We start from the raw sequence: 12986 nt of genomic DNA, 5'->3' as shown, positions 1-12986 counted from the left end.
TCTCTCTGTGATGACCACTATGGGCCTCAGTTTCTTCTTCTATAAAGCAGGAATAAAAAATACCTGTACTATCCACTACAAAAGATTGTTGTGAGAACAGCACTTAATAAAACATAATCAGCCACCTAATGTCTCTTAATCTCAGTTTTCTCATCTGTAAAATGAGGACAATAATGGCATCTACTCCACAGGTTGTTAGAAAGATCAAATGAGATAACATATATATATATATATATATATATATATGTACACACACACACACACACACACACATATATATATATGTATAGCTCTTTGTAAACTTTGAAGCGCTATATAATAGGTAGCTATTATCATTATTGTTATTATTTCAAACTCCTATCTCCATTTAGTCATTCAGGTCATTCCCCCATATCTGCAAAGTACCTGTCTTCTACACTCTTTCACTTTCCTTAGGGTCTGACTTGATAAAAATCTCTTCTATAAAATATCATTATTCTGAAAGTCTGCCCTCAAAAGCTTCAAATTCTTCCTTTCTTCTAATACCTTGGGTACCTAGGTGGTGTGGTGGATAGAGCACTGGGCTTGGAATCAGGAAGACTCATCTTCATAAATTCAATTCTATCCTCATCTGGCCCTGGGCAAGTCACTTAACCTGGTTTGCCTCAGTTTCCTCATCTGTAAAATAGGATGGAGAAGGAAATGGCAAACCACTAAAGTGTCTTTGCCAAGAAAAACCAAAGGGGTCACAAAGAATTGGACACAACTCAAAAACGACTGAACATTAACACCTCTCCCTCAGGTATCCCTCAACAAAAATCCTTCTTTTGACATTACCATTCCTCATTGTCCCATCCTGAATTTTCCTGTTCTTTCTTTCCCTTTTAAACCTCTAGAAAGAACAGTCAACTCATTACTTTTATATCCTCACCACATTGTAAATTGACTCTTTCCCTGTTATACAATTGGGCCTGGTGGTCTTGAGATGACCATAACAGTCTCCCCTCAAGGGATGCTGTAAGCTTATAGAACACACAGAAAAATATTGACAATAGCATTTTTGAAAGTTTGGTAGGGCTGTGTCCTCAAATAATATTTTGTCTATCACCAGCTTGTTTTTCTCTCTGGTAATGCAAATCCTCAAAATAATATTCTCTGTACCACCAGCTTATTTTTTTCTCCCTGATAATAAACTTTCGAAATAATATTTTGCCCTGATCCCTGATATGCAAATTGGCTATCTCCAAGGGAGGTGTGGTGCTGTGGGGGTGAAAGACCAACACAAGCCCAACAACAAGAACGTTTCAAGCACAAGTTCTTTTGATTTGCTTTAACTATGGAAAGTAACGTTAGGGGGTTAGCAATCTTATTTCAATCCAACATACAAATATCATTCACTTACCTCAGGGGAAAAAACCAGCACCCTGAACTTCAGTGAAAATACAAACAAATTACAAACATACATTATAAACAGACCAAATACAATTCATAGTTACCAAGAAACCATCAACATCTGGATTCACAAGCTGTAGGGCTCTTAACTACAGCTGCCCAGAGTCTCCACATCAACACTCCTCCAAGAGTGAGAGCCCCAAGCAAATAGCTCTGTTCTCTCTTTTTATGGAGTCTTTGGACATCATCAAACCTGAGCAACCAGAACTTAGGCTCATACTATTGGCTCTGGTCTTAGCAACTCCCCTTAGGGCCCTGGAGGCTTCATGCCCACATCAGCTTAGCACCTAGTAATTAAGAGTTTGGGCCTGGGGTTTAACAGCTAGCTAGACTCAATCAAAGAGACTTAATTAATTTATCCCAACTTAATTGATATTACAACATCTCCACCCATGTGACCCAATAGCATCTCAAACTCAACATTTTCAATAACACATTTATCATTTCCCTACTAACCCTGCTCTTCCTCCCAATTTTCCTGTGTTTGTTCTTGACGCTCCCATCCTGCCAATCAACCATAATTGAAATGTTGGAATCATCCTTGTATTTTCTCTTTCTCTCCTACATATAATTGTTGATAACATCTGTTAATTCTACCCCCCCCTCCCATTTTTGTATCTGTCCCTTCCCCTCCATTCACACTGCTACAACTATAGTTTAGCCGTAGTCACACCCAAACTACTTCAGTCACTTACTAATTGTTTTTCTGATTTTCATTATCTCTCCTTTCCAAACTAACCTTCACAGAACTGCAAAAATTATCTTCCTAAAACCTAAGTCTGAGAAGGTTATTTCACTGGTCAAAGGCCTTTGGTTGACTATTACATAAAATATAAATTACTTAACCTGGAATTTGTCCTCTACCATTGCCCTGTATGACCTATATTTCCAGCTAGGTGGTGCAGTAGTTAAAAGTACTGCACTATGCTTGGAGTCAAAAAGACTTAAGTTCAAATCTCACCTCAGATACAAAATAGCAGTGTGACTTTAGGCAAGTCACTGAACCTCTCTTAGCCTGTTTTCTCATCTATAAAATAAAAACAATCATAGCACCTACCTCACAGGGCTATTGGAAAGATCAAAGGACATAACATATATACATCTCTTTGTAAACCTTAAAGTGTTATATAAATGCTAGCTATTATCATTGATTGCTATTGCTATTATTTCAAACTCCTATCTCCATACAGTCATTCAGGCCATTGCCCCATACCTGGAATATATGTCCTCTTTTTCTGTCTTCTAAACTCTTTCACTTTCTTTAGGGCCTAACTTAGATAAAATCTCTTCCACAAAGTCTTCCATGATCCCCCATCCATATCAGCTGAAATCCTTCCTTTATCCTTCCTTTGTAGCATATATATTTGCATACAATTCATATCCTTGTTACTAGATTGGCAGCCCCTTAGAACAATATGTTCACATACTTTTTTTAATACACACAATTGTGTATTAAATAATCTTATATAATTCATTTTATGCTTTTAAAACCTTTCTCTGAGAATGGATTGCTACGTTTTACCATATTGTCAAAGGGGCCAAAAATGTCAAGAAGAAACCCTACCTTAGAGGGACAAGACTTTTTTCATCTTTACATTCACAGCTGCTAGCACAATACCACAAACACAGTAAGTGCTAAATAAAGATTTGCTGGATTGAATTCCAGCCTCACTCTAGTCTTCTGTGCTTCATTATCTCTGCTAGTAACCTGGGTGTTTTGGAAATGCAATTATTCACATATTAGTTAACAACCTTTGAGAAAACATTTGAAAGAAGTCTTTCCTGCTATTCTTGTGGGAAAGCTGAGAGACGTAGCATAGATACTAATACAATTAGATGGAGTTTAAGCTGATTGAATGGTCATACCCAAAAGGTAGCCATTATTGTTCAACAACAAGGTGGAAGGCAGTCTCTAGAAGATTTCACAGGGCATCTGTGCTTGACCTAATACTATTGATCATTCTTATCAGTGACTTAGCTAATGGCACAGATGACATGCTTATCAAATTTACAGATGACACAAGTCTAGGAGGGATATGTAAATGCATTGTATGACAAAGTGAGAATTCAAAAACATCTTGACCCATGAAAACACTGGGCCTACTCTAATAGACGGAATTATAGTTTTACACTTTAGTTAAAATTTACACAAGCTTAAGATGGGGAGATATTATTAGAAAATAGTTGATCTCAAATGACTTAGTGTTTTTGGTGGACTGAAATCTCAATACAACTTGAAGCTGTGCTAAAGCAAATAAGAAGGCTAATAGAATCTTGGAACAGTGTCCATGATTTAAGAGGTACACTGTATTTCACCCTGGTCAGACGATATCTAAAGTGTTATGTTCAGTTTGGGGTGCCCATTTTATTAAGGACATTTATAAACTGGAGACCATCCAAAGGAAGAGATTTATAATAATGAAGGGCCTTAAGTTTATACCACATAAGAATGAGTTGACAGAACTGAGGAAATTTATCCTGAGGATTTCTATCCTGGAAAAGAGATGAATTTATAGGAGACATGACAGATGTCTTAAAGTATTTGAAGGAATAGAAGGAGGAATAGACTTTTATTTGTCCACTGAGAACCAAACTAGTGGCAATAGATAGAAATTGCAAATAAGTGGGGCAGCTAGGTGGCACAGTGAGTAGATCACCAGCCCTGGAGTCAGGAGGACCTGAGTTCAAATGTGCCCTCAGACACTCAACACACTAGCTGTGTGACTTTGGGCAAGTCACTTAACCCCAATTGCCCTACCTTCACCTCTCCAAAAAAAAAAGTTGCAGATAGGCAATGTTAGACTTGTTGTAAGGAAGAAGTTCTAATGACTAGAGCTGTGCATAAAAGGACTGAGCTGCCTCTGGAGCTAATGATGCCCTCTCACTGTACATCTTCAAAGAAAAGCTGCTTTACCACTCGCTGGGTGTGTAGTAGATGGTATTCTTATTTGGCTACATGCTAGACTAGCCTCTGTGGTGCCTATCATTTCTGTATCATGGATTACAAGTCTCTTATGGTCAGGGCTCCACAAACTTTCAACAGGAAGCCCTATAGAGGTTTGGAAGAAATTGAGGCAATTCACTTCCTCCTTGTGGTAGGAGCAACTTCCTTGCTATGTAGGTAAACAAATTTTTCCCTGAAAAGGCAATCAAATTATCTTAAAGGCTTAATTGGTTCAGGGGGCTAAAGCCCAAACCACTAATAGAATTTCGTTGAAGGCATAAAACGTCCAAACCATGTAGAGTCAAGGTCCCCTCAGTTTTGATGAAGTCTTTACTACGAGTCAACGTGACTGACCTTTCTCCCTATGGAGCTGAACAGCACTGTGTCCAATGGAATTAGTGCTTTATCCTTGCTGGATATCCTTTCTATGTTATTTAAAGTAAACATCATTTGTTAAATGTTACATAGCCTACAAGTGTCTCATTTCATTTCAATCCCCAAGTCTGAGTGACAAGGATTATCCGAGTCAGGCCTAGCCCAGAGTATTTGTTACAGCAGACAGAATTGATGTAGACTGAGCTAGTGACTGAAATGGGGGGAAGGGGACAATGCAGGAAATTAGGAGCTCTGAGTGACTATTTTGAGGAAGCCTAGCCAACATTCTTCTGGATGAATACAATGAGTCCTTTCATTGGGACAGAGAAAGTAAAAGTCCTGCTACCATTTCATCTCTGGGGCTAATGATCCTAGAAAAGATGGATCTCCAGGAAATGAAAGCAAACGGCCCACCTTAATTCGGCAACTAGAAATAGCTGTAAATATGTTCTGGGTCTTTGAGGACCATGTCCTGAAGGCAAAGGGGCCATTCAAGTACTTGTTTGCTTGTTGAATTTGAATAGCTTTGTTTTGGAGGGGGGTCTACCAGCTAGGGGAAAGCCTGGGTCCTCCCCAAAGTCTGTTCTTTTGGAATTGTCTAAGAATCATGTTGAATCACTTATTACTGTTTATATGGCATTGGAGTGGGAGTAAAGGTTACTAAGAATTCCATCATATGGACTTTATAGAGACTTTCTTGTGTAAGGCACTGCAAAGACGCTTTTAAGGAAAATTCTTTAGCCTCTCAAGGACAACAGGTAACTTTCCAGATTTGTGTATATGGATAAATGTGCCAAATGCACCCCCAGCTTATTTGCTGAAGACAGAACCCTATATCGGTTTAAAAGGAGAATTAGCTTCTGCTCTCATTCCAAACATATGATGTGTAACATAGCTTCAAATGAAATGAATCTCTGTCTGATTCTATATCTGTCTCTATCTATCTTTGTCTCTATCTCTGTCTCTCTGCTTTTCTCTCTCTCTCTCCCTTCCCTTTCTCTCTCTATCTCTCCATGTCTGACTCTCTCCTCCTCAGGAATGGGTGAAGGACACGCAAACATGTATGCTGGCTATGAGCTTCAGCCTCAGCCTCTAAATAGCAATTCCAGTTTGTTTTTCTTTCCCTGAAAACATCGTATTTCATTGTACAATCATTGCCACTGCATCCTTGTCAAACCCTATTTTTTCAGTCCAAAAATTGGTTTATAACCTTTCATTGCATAATCATAGCATGGCATAATTCTTTTCATCATGTCACTTAAAAGGCAAACAGAACAGCAATGAATAGATAGCAGAGATGGGAGAAGTGTTCTACAGGTAGAAGGAATGAGATTTGGCAACTGATTGGTTATAGGGGTGATGGACAAGTCGAAGATGCCACCAAAGTGTGTGAGTCTAAGGATGCTGGAGGCCACATCAGTGATAAGGATTTCGGAAGAAGGGTGAGTTTGGGGGAAACATAATATAATGAGATCTAAGATGCAAATCACAATCTATCCCTGCCCACTCATCCTGTGTGAATCACCCTGACCCACCTAAAATGAAAAGGGAGAAGTAGAGTATGCACTTCCTCACTGGCACACAGAACTTGCCCTCAGAGCGGCACCTAATGCAGCCAGATCATCTGGCATGTGGGGGAATAGAGGGTAAGTATTCTGGGATTAGGAGATGAATTTTCCCAGTGGCAGGAGCACAGCTACTATAGTGGGATCTCTGGTAGTGTTTATATTATAATTATCCCAAAGGGATAGATGATTCCTGGCTCAGAAAGTGGAATTTCAGGAACTTACACAATGAAGGCGATGAAATGGGGGATTCTAAGGGATAAGGGTAGGTATGTTTGTGTTGGAAACAAACCCCAAGATTGGTTATCAGTGGGGAAGATTGGATGCAATCCACCTTATCACTTTCCAATTGTTGACAACACACGTTTTGAAGTCAAGTTCTCTGGGGATCCCAGACCCCCGATAGGTATACTAAGGCTCTAAGCCATAAAAAGTCAAGCCTACAAGTACCCAGAGGCTTCTCAAGTTTGATGGGCTTTTTAAATTTATTTTTGTTGCATTTTGAATTCTGAGTTGTCTCACTTCCTCCCTCCCAAACTTGCATTAGAGAAGGCCAACATTTGATATAGATATATACATGGAGCCACACAATACATACATACTCAGTTCTTTCTCTAGAGACACCTAATGCAGCCAGATCATCTGGCATGTGAGGGAATAGAGGGTAAGTATACTGGGGTTAGGAGATGAATTTTCCCAGTGGCAGCCGCGCAGCTATTATAGTGGCAACTACATCCTCAAAGTGGCAAGGAAATCCTTTCACACCTCTCTAATTGATTCACTACCCCACTCACTGGAGCAGGTTTTTGAAACCTTTTTATCCCTCCTCAAAACTTCCACATCTCTCTCTCTCTCTCCCAAACCCTCTCAGCTGAGAACTTTGTTTTATATTTCACTGAGGAAAAAAGGGATGATTTACAAAGAGCCTGTCTTTTCTACTTTTCCTCTCTCTTATCATTCAGATGCCTTCTGTCACTATTTCTACCATCCTTTCAGAGGAAGAGGTGGCCCTTCTCATGGCCAAGGCATACCCCTATAAATGCATAGTCATGTCATTTCCTTTTTTAATTTATTTTTTATTATTTAATATTTTTAGTTTTCAACACTGATTTCCACAAGATTTTGAGTTAAAAATTTTCTCCCCATTTCTACCCTCCCCCATGCCAAGATGGCATATATTCTGATTGCCCCATTCCCCAGTCTGCCCTCCCTTCTGTCACCCCACTCTCCCCCCACCTGTTACCCTTTTCCCCTTACTTGCTGGTAGGGCAAGATAGATTTCTATACCCAATTGCCTGTCTATCTAATTTCTCAGTTGCATGTAAAAACCACTTTTTTTTTGAACATTTGTTTTTAGAACTTTAAGTTCCAAATTCTCTCCTTTCTTCCCTCCCCACCCACCCTCCTTGAGAAGGCAAGCAATTCAATATTGGCCACACATGTATCATAATGCAAAACACTTCCATAATAGTCATGTTGTGAAAGACTAACTATATTTCACTCCGTCTTATCCTGTTCCCCTTTATTCAGTTTTCTCCCTTGACCCTATCCCTTTTCAAAAGTGTTTGCTTTTGACTATTTCCTCCCCCAATCTGCCCTCCCTTCTATCATCCCCCACCTTTTATCTCCTTCCTCCCTACTTTCCTGTAGGGTAAGATACCCAACTGAGTGTGTTATTGCCTCCTTAAGTCAAATCCGATGAGAGAAAGATTCATTCATTCCCTTCTACCTGATCCTTCTTCCATTCTATAATAACTGCTTTTTCTTGCCACTTTTATGTGAATAATTTACCCCATTCTATCTCTCCCTTTCTCCTTCTCCCAATATATTCTTCTCACTCCTTAATTTTATTTTTTTAGATATCATCCCTTCATATTCAATTTACCCTGTGTCTTCTGTCTATATATATGTATATTCCCTTCAACTACCCTAATACTGAGAAAGGTCTCATGAGTTACAAATATCATCTTTCCATGTAGGAATGTAAACAAAATGGTTCAACTTTAGTAAGTCCCTTATGATTTCTCTTTCTTGTTTACTTTTTCATGCTTCTCTTGATTCTCGTATTTGAAAGTCAGATTTTCTACTCAGCTCTGGTCTTTCCATCCAGAAAACTTGAAAGTCCTCTATTTTATTGAAAAATCCATATTTTGCCCTGGAGTATTATACTCAGTTTTGCTGGGTAGGTGATTCTTGATTTTAATCCTAGGCTCCTTTGACCTCCTGAATATCATATTCTGAGGCCTTTGTCTCTTAATGTAGAAGGTGCTAGATCTTGTATTGTCCTGATTGTTTCCACAATACCCAAATTGTTTCTTTCTAGCACTTGCAATATTTTCTCCTTAACCTGGGAACTTTGGAATTTGGCTACAATATCCCTAGAGTTTTCCTTTTGGGATTTTTTTCAAGAGGTGATTGTTAGATTCTTTCAATTTCTATTTTACCCTCTGGCTCTAGAATATCAGGGCAGTTCCCCTTAATAATTTCTTGAAAAATGATGTCTAAGCTCTTTTTGTTGATCATGGCTTTCAAGTAGTCCAATAGTTTTTAAATTATCTCTCCTGGATCTATTCTCCAGTTCAGTGGTTTTTCCAATGAGATATTTCACATTATCTTCCATTTTTTTTTCATTCTTTTGGTTCTGTTTTATAATTTCTTGATTTCTCATAAAGTCACTGGCTTCCACTTGCTCCATTCTAATTTTTAAGGTGGTATTTTCTTCAGTGGTCTTTTGGACCCCCTTTTCCATTTGGCTAATTCTGCCTTTCAAGGCATTCTTCTCCTTGTTGGCTTTTGGAGCTCTTGCGCCATTTGGGTTAGTCTATTTTTTTTTTTTGACAAAAAGTATTTTTATTTTGACATCTGAATAAGTGTTAACTCCTCAGCACATGGCCTTTGGCATCTTTTCCAACTTATTCATCAGCTTGTTGCACTGTGCCTTTTTCAGAAATATGAATGCCATCCAAAAATTTTCTGATATCCTTGTTTTTGACTGTGGTGGCCTGTTGGATCAGGGCAGCTGAATTTGAAACAAGTTCAATATCATTTCCTTCAAGAATTAACTCATCTTTTTGGGCTTGAGAAACAGCACAAGCAACACCTGGTCTCATGCGCACTCTTCAGATATATTTTTCACCCAAGAAATTTCTAATTTCAACAAGTGAGCCATTCTCTTGAATAACAACATTGATGGGGAAGTGACCTCATCTTGTAACGAAAACCCAGGGTAACGCCTTTGATCATGTTTTGTACATGACTACAGATTGTGCAAACGGTTGCGAGTTCTTTTCAATTTCCCCACCACTTGTCCACCCGGAGCCTCTTTTTCTTCTTTCCAAGGAGACTGAGCTCAACATTGATATGGTAGAAATCCCTGCGGAGGATTCCTCTGGGCCCCTTCACATTAACTGTCCAACCCTTAAGAGAGATGTCAACATTTTCTGGAATGTCGACAGTCTGGTTGCTTAGAATTGTCTTCATTCTGGTAGCAAGTGGGCCAAAGAAAGAACGTCCTGGGTTAGTCTATTTTTTAAGGTGTTATTTTCTTCAGTATTTTTGGGTCTCCTTTAGCAAGTTGTTTACTTGTTTTTCATGATTTTCTTGCATCACTCTCATTTCTCTTCCCAATTTTTCCTCTACTTCTTTAACTTGCTTTTCCAAATCCTTTTTGAGCTCTTCCATGTCCTGAGACCAATTCATATTTTTCTTGGAGGCTTTTGATGTAGGCTCTTTGACTTTGTTGGCTTCTTCTGGCTGTATGTTTTGATCTTCTTTGTCACCAAAAAAAGATCTATAGCCTGAGTGTGAATCCTCTTACACTGCTTGCTCATTTCCCCAGCCAATTAGTTGACTTTTGAGCTTTTTCTCAGGGTGGAGAGTGCTTTGTCCCAAGCTTCAGGGGGTTTGTGCTGCTGTTTTCACAGCTACTTCTATTCTGAAGTGATACGATACTCCTCTCCTGGTTCTGGTCTGTGAGTGCAAGCACTCCTTTCTGCTGTGTAACTACCAGGAGGACTCCCTCTCCACAGTCACCACAAGCTCTGCCACACCAGCACTCCTCCTCTCCCAAGAACCAACAACAAGGACCATGACCCAGATCCAAGCAGGGTAAAGCAAGAGAACCCTGCCTCTGCACCAGCAAAGTGCTTCCTGCACTCCTGCTCTGATCCACCACTTGATTCCTCCCACTGTGTGGGCCTGGGGCCAGAAGCAGCTGCTGCTGGAGCTCTAGAAGCAGGTGCTGGAGCTTCCTGCTGCTACCATGTCACCTCTGCCACCCCCGGGGCTGGGGCCAGACCACATACTTCTCTCACCCAAATCCAGAAGTTTTCCCACTGAACTGCTCTGTTATCTTTGGAGTTTGTGGGTTGAGAAGTCTGGTAACTGCCACAGCTCAGTCATTCAGGGCTCTATGGCCTGCTCCACCCAGTCTACTCCTGGCCTGGTCTGTCCTGGCATGGCCCATGCTGGGCTGTGCTCCGCTCCTAGCATGGTGCAATAGACCCTTCCCTGCAACCATTCAGGGCGTCTTGGGCTGGAGACTTGTTTCTCTCTATTATTTCATGGGTTCTGTAGCTCTGGAATTTGTTTAGAGTCATTTTTACAGGTATTTGGAGGGATTTGGGGGAGAGCTTAAGCAAGTCCCTGTTTTCAAGCAGCCATCTTGGCTCCACCATAGTTACATCATTTATCCTATTTCCAGCAGATTACCCCTCTATCACCTTTACTTTTTCATTAACTTTCAATCACACCCTGTCTACTGGCTGCTTCTCTACTGTCTACAAACATGTCCATATCTCCCTCATTCTCAAAAACCCTTACTTGATCCTTTCCATGCTTGCTGGCTGTCATCCTATCTCTTCTCTCTTTTCTGGCTAAATTGGAAAGGTTATGAACAATGGATGCCTCCACTTCCTCTCCTCTCACTCTCTCCTTACTTCTTTTTATTCTGGCTTCCAACCTCATCATTCATCTGAAACTTCCCTCTCTAAAGTCACTAATGATATCTTAAATGATAAATCTAATGGCCTTTTATCAGTCTTCATCCTTAGCCTCTCTACAACCTTTGACACTATTCCTCAATCTCTTTCTTAACTCTAAATTCTTGTCTCAGTTTTCACACCACTGCTGACTCCTGACTCTCCTCCTATTTCTCAGACCACTCCTCTGTCTCCTTTGCTGAGTCTTCACACTCACTAACTGTGGAGATTACTCAAGGCTGTATCCTGGGCCCTCTTCTCTTCTACATCCATATCATTTCCCTTGGGGAGCTCATCAGTTCCCATGATTTCAATTATTATCTCTATCCAGATCATTTCTATAAAATCTGGTTACCCAGCCCTAATCACTCTCTTAACCTTCAGTTTCGTATCTCCAGCTGCTTAATAGACATCTTAAACTAGATCTTCTGTAGACATCTTAAACTCAACATGCCTAAAATCAAAGCTTTTCTCATTAGTTTTCTCTCCAACTCCCCTCTCTTCCTAACTTCCCTACTACTTTCAAGAGTGTCATCATCCTCCCAATCAATCAGGCTTACAACGTAGGTGTCATCCTTGATGCCTCACTCTCTCTTACTCCCCACATCCAAAAAACTGTCAAGCTCTGTCATTTCTGCCTTCACAACACCTCTTGTATATGTCCCCTCTCCTCTGACATTGCAACGCTTCTAGTCCTGGCCCTTACCACTATAAGCCCAGGTTATTGCAATAGCCTGCTGCTTAGTCTCCTTTCCTCAGTTCTGTTCCCATTCCAATCTATCCTCCACTCAGTTTGTCAAATTTAACTTCCTAAAGTACAAATCTGACTATTTTACATGCACATAAATACACACACACACTCCCCCCCCCCCCCACTCAACTCCAATGGCTTCCCTATTACCTCCAAGATAAAGTAAAAATCCTTTGCTTGGCTTTTAAAGTCCTTCAAAACCTAGCCTCTTCCAATCTTTCTAGTTTTACTATACCTTCCTCCTCTTCACATACTCTGTGATCCAGCAACACTAGCTTCCTTGCTGTTCCTCAAACGAGATACACCATCTCCTTATTCCAAGCTTTTTCACAGACTGTTGTTCATGCCTAGAACTCTCTCCCTCCTTATTTCTGCCTTCTAGCTTCCCTGACTTGCTTTAGGCCTCAGCCATGGTCCTAGTTTCTGCAAAAAGCCTTTTCTGATCCCCTTTCATTTTAGTGCCTTCCCTCTAAGATTATCTCCAATTTCTCCTGCATAAATCTTGTTTGCACATAGCTATTTGCATGTTGTCTCCTTTTAAACAGTGAGCTCCTTGAGACCATTTTTTGGCTTTGTTTGTATCTCCAGCTTAGCACAGTGCTTGGTCCATAGTAAGCACTTAATAAATGCTGGCTGACTGACTAACTGAATAGATTTCCCATGCAATTAGTAAGTAATTTTTTTTTTTGTTAAATGCTACACTGTCTACAGGTATTCCAGTATCAAACCTGAACTACCAGACTGGCTCAAGTTAGGCCTGACCCTAGATACTCCAATAACCAACATGGCATTCATTCAGTCTGTAGAGCTAAAGTCAGACAACCAGGCTTATTATTAATTCTCTACTCAACTTAATACCATGAAGTTATTAAGGCACCAAGAGAACCTGATTCAATCAATCATACATGTGAAAGCCATGGTGTACAGGAACCTCTCTTTTC

General features: G+C 40.1%; 1 protein-coding gene and 1 pseudogene across 1 annotated transcript in view; both read right to left on the bottom strand.

Annotated features, from left to right (window-relative positions):
• LOC118843072 (protocadherin alpha-C2-like) overlaps positions 1-12986 on the bottom strand; it is a 164329-nt gene that overhangs the window by 86059 nt on the left and 65284 nt on the right. The gene's annotated exons all lie outside the window — the stretch shown is intronic.
• On the bottom strand, positions 9228-9795 carry LOC118843073 (annotated as a pseudogene).

The sequence above is a fragment of the Trichosurus vulpecula genome, chromosome 3 (genome assembly GCF_011100635.1).
Source record: "Trichosurus vulpecula isolate mTriVul1 chromosome 3, mTriVul1.pri, whole genome shotgun sequence".
Taxonomy (NCBI): Eukaryota; Metazoa; Chordata; class Mammalia; order Diprotodontia; family Phalangeridae; genus Trichosurus; species Trichosurus vulpecula.
This window is presented reverse-complemented; position numbering and strand designations above follow the sequence as displayed.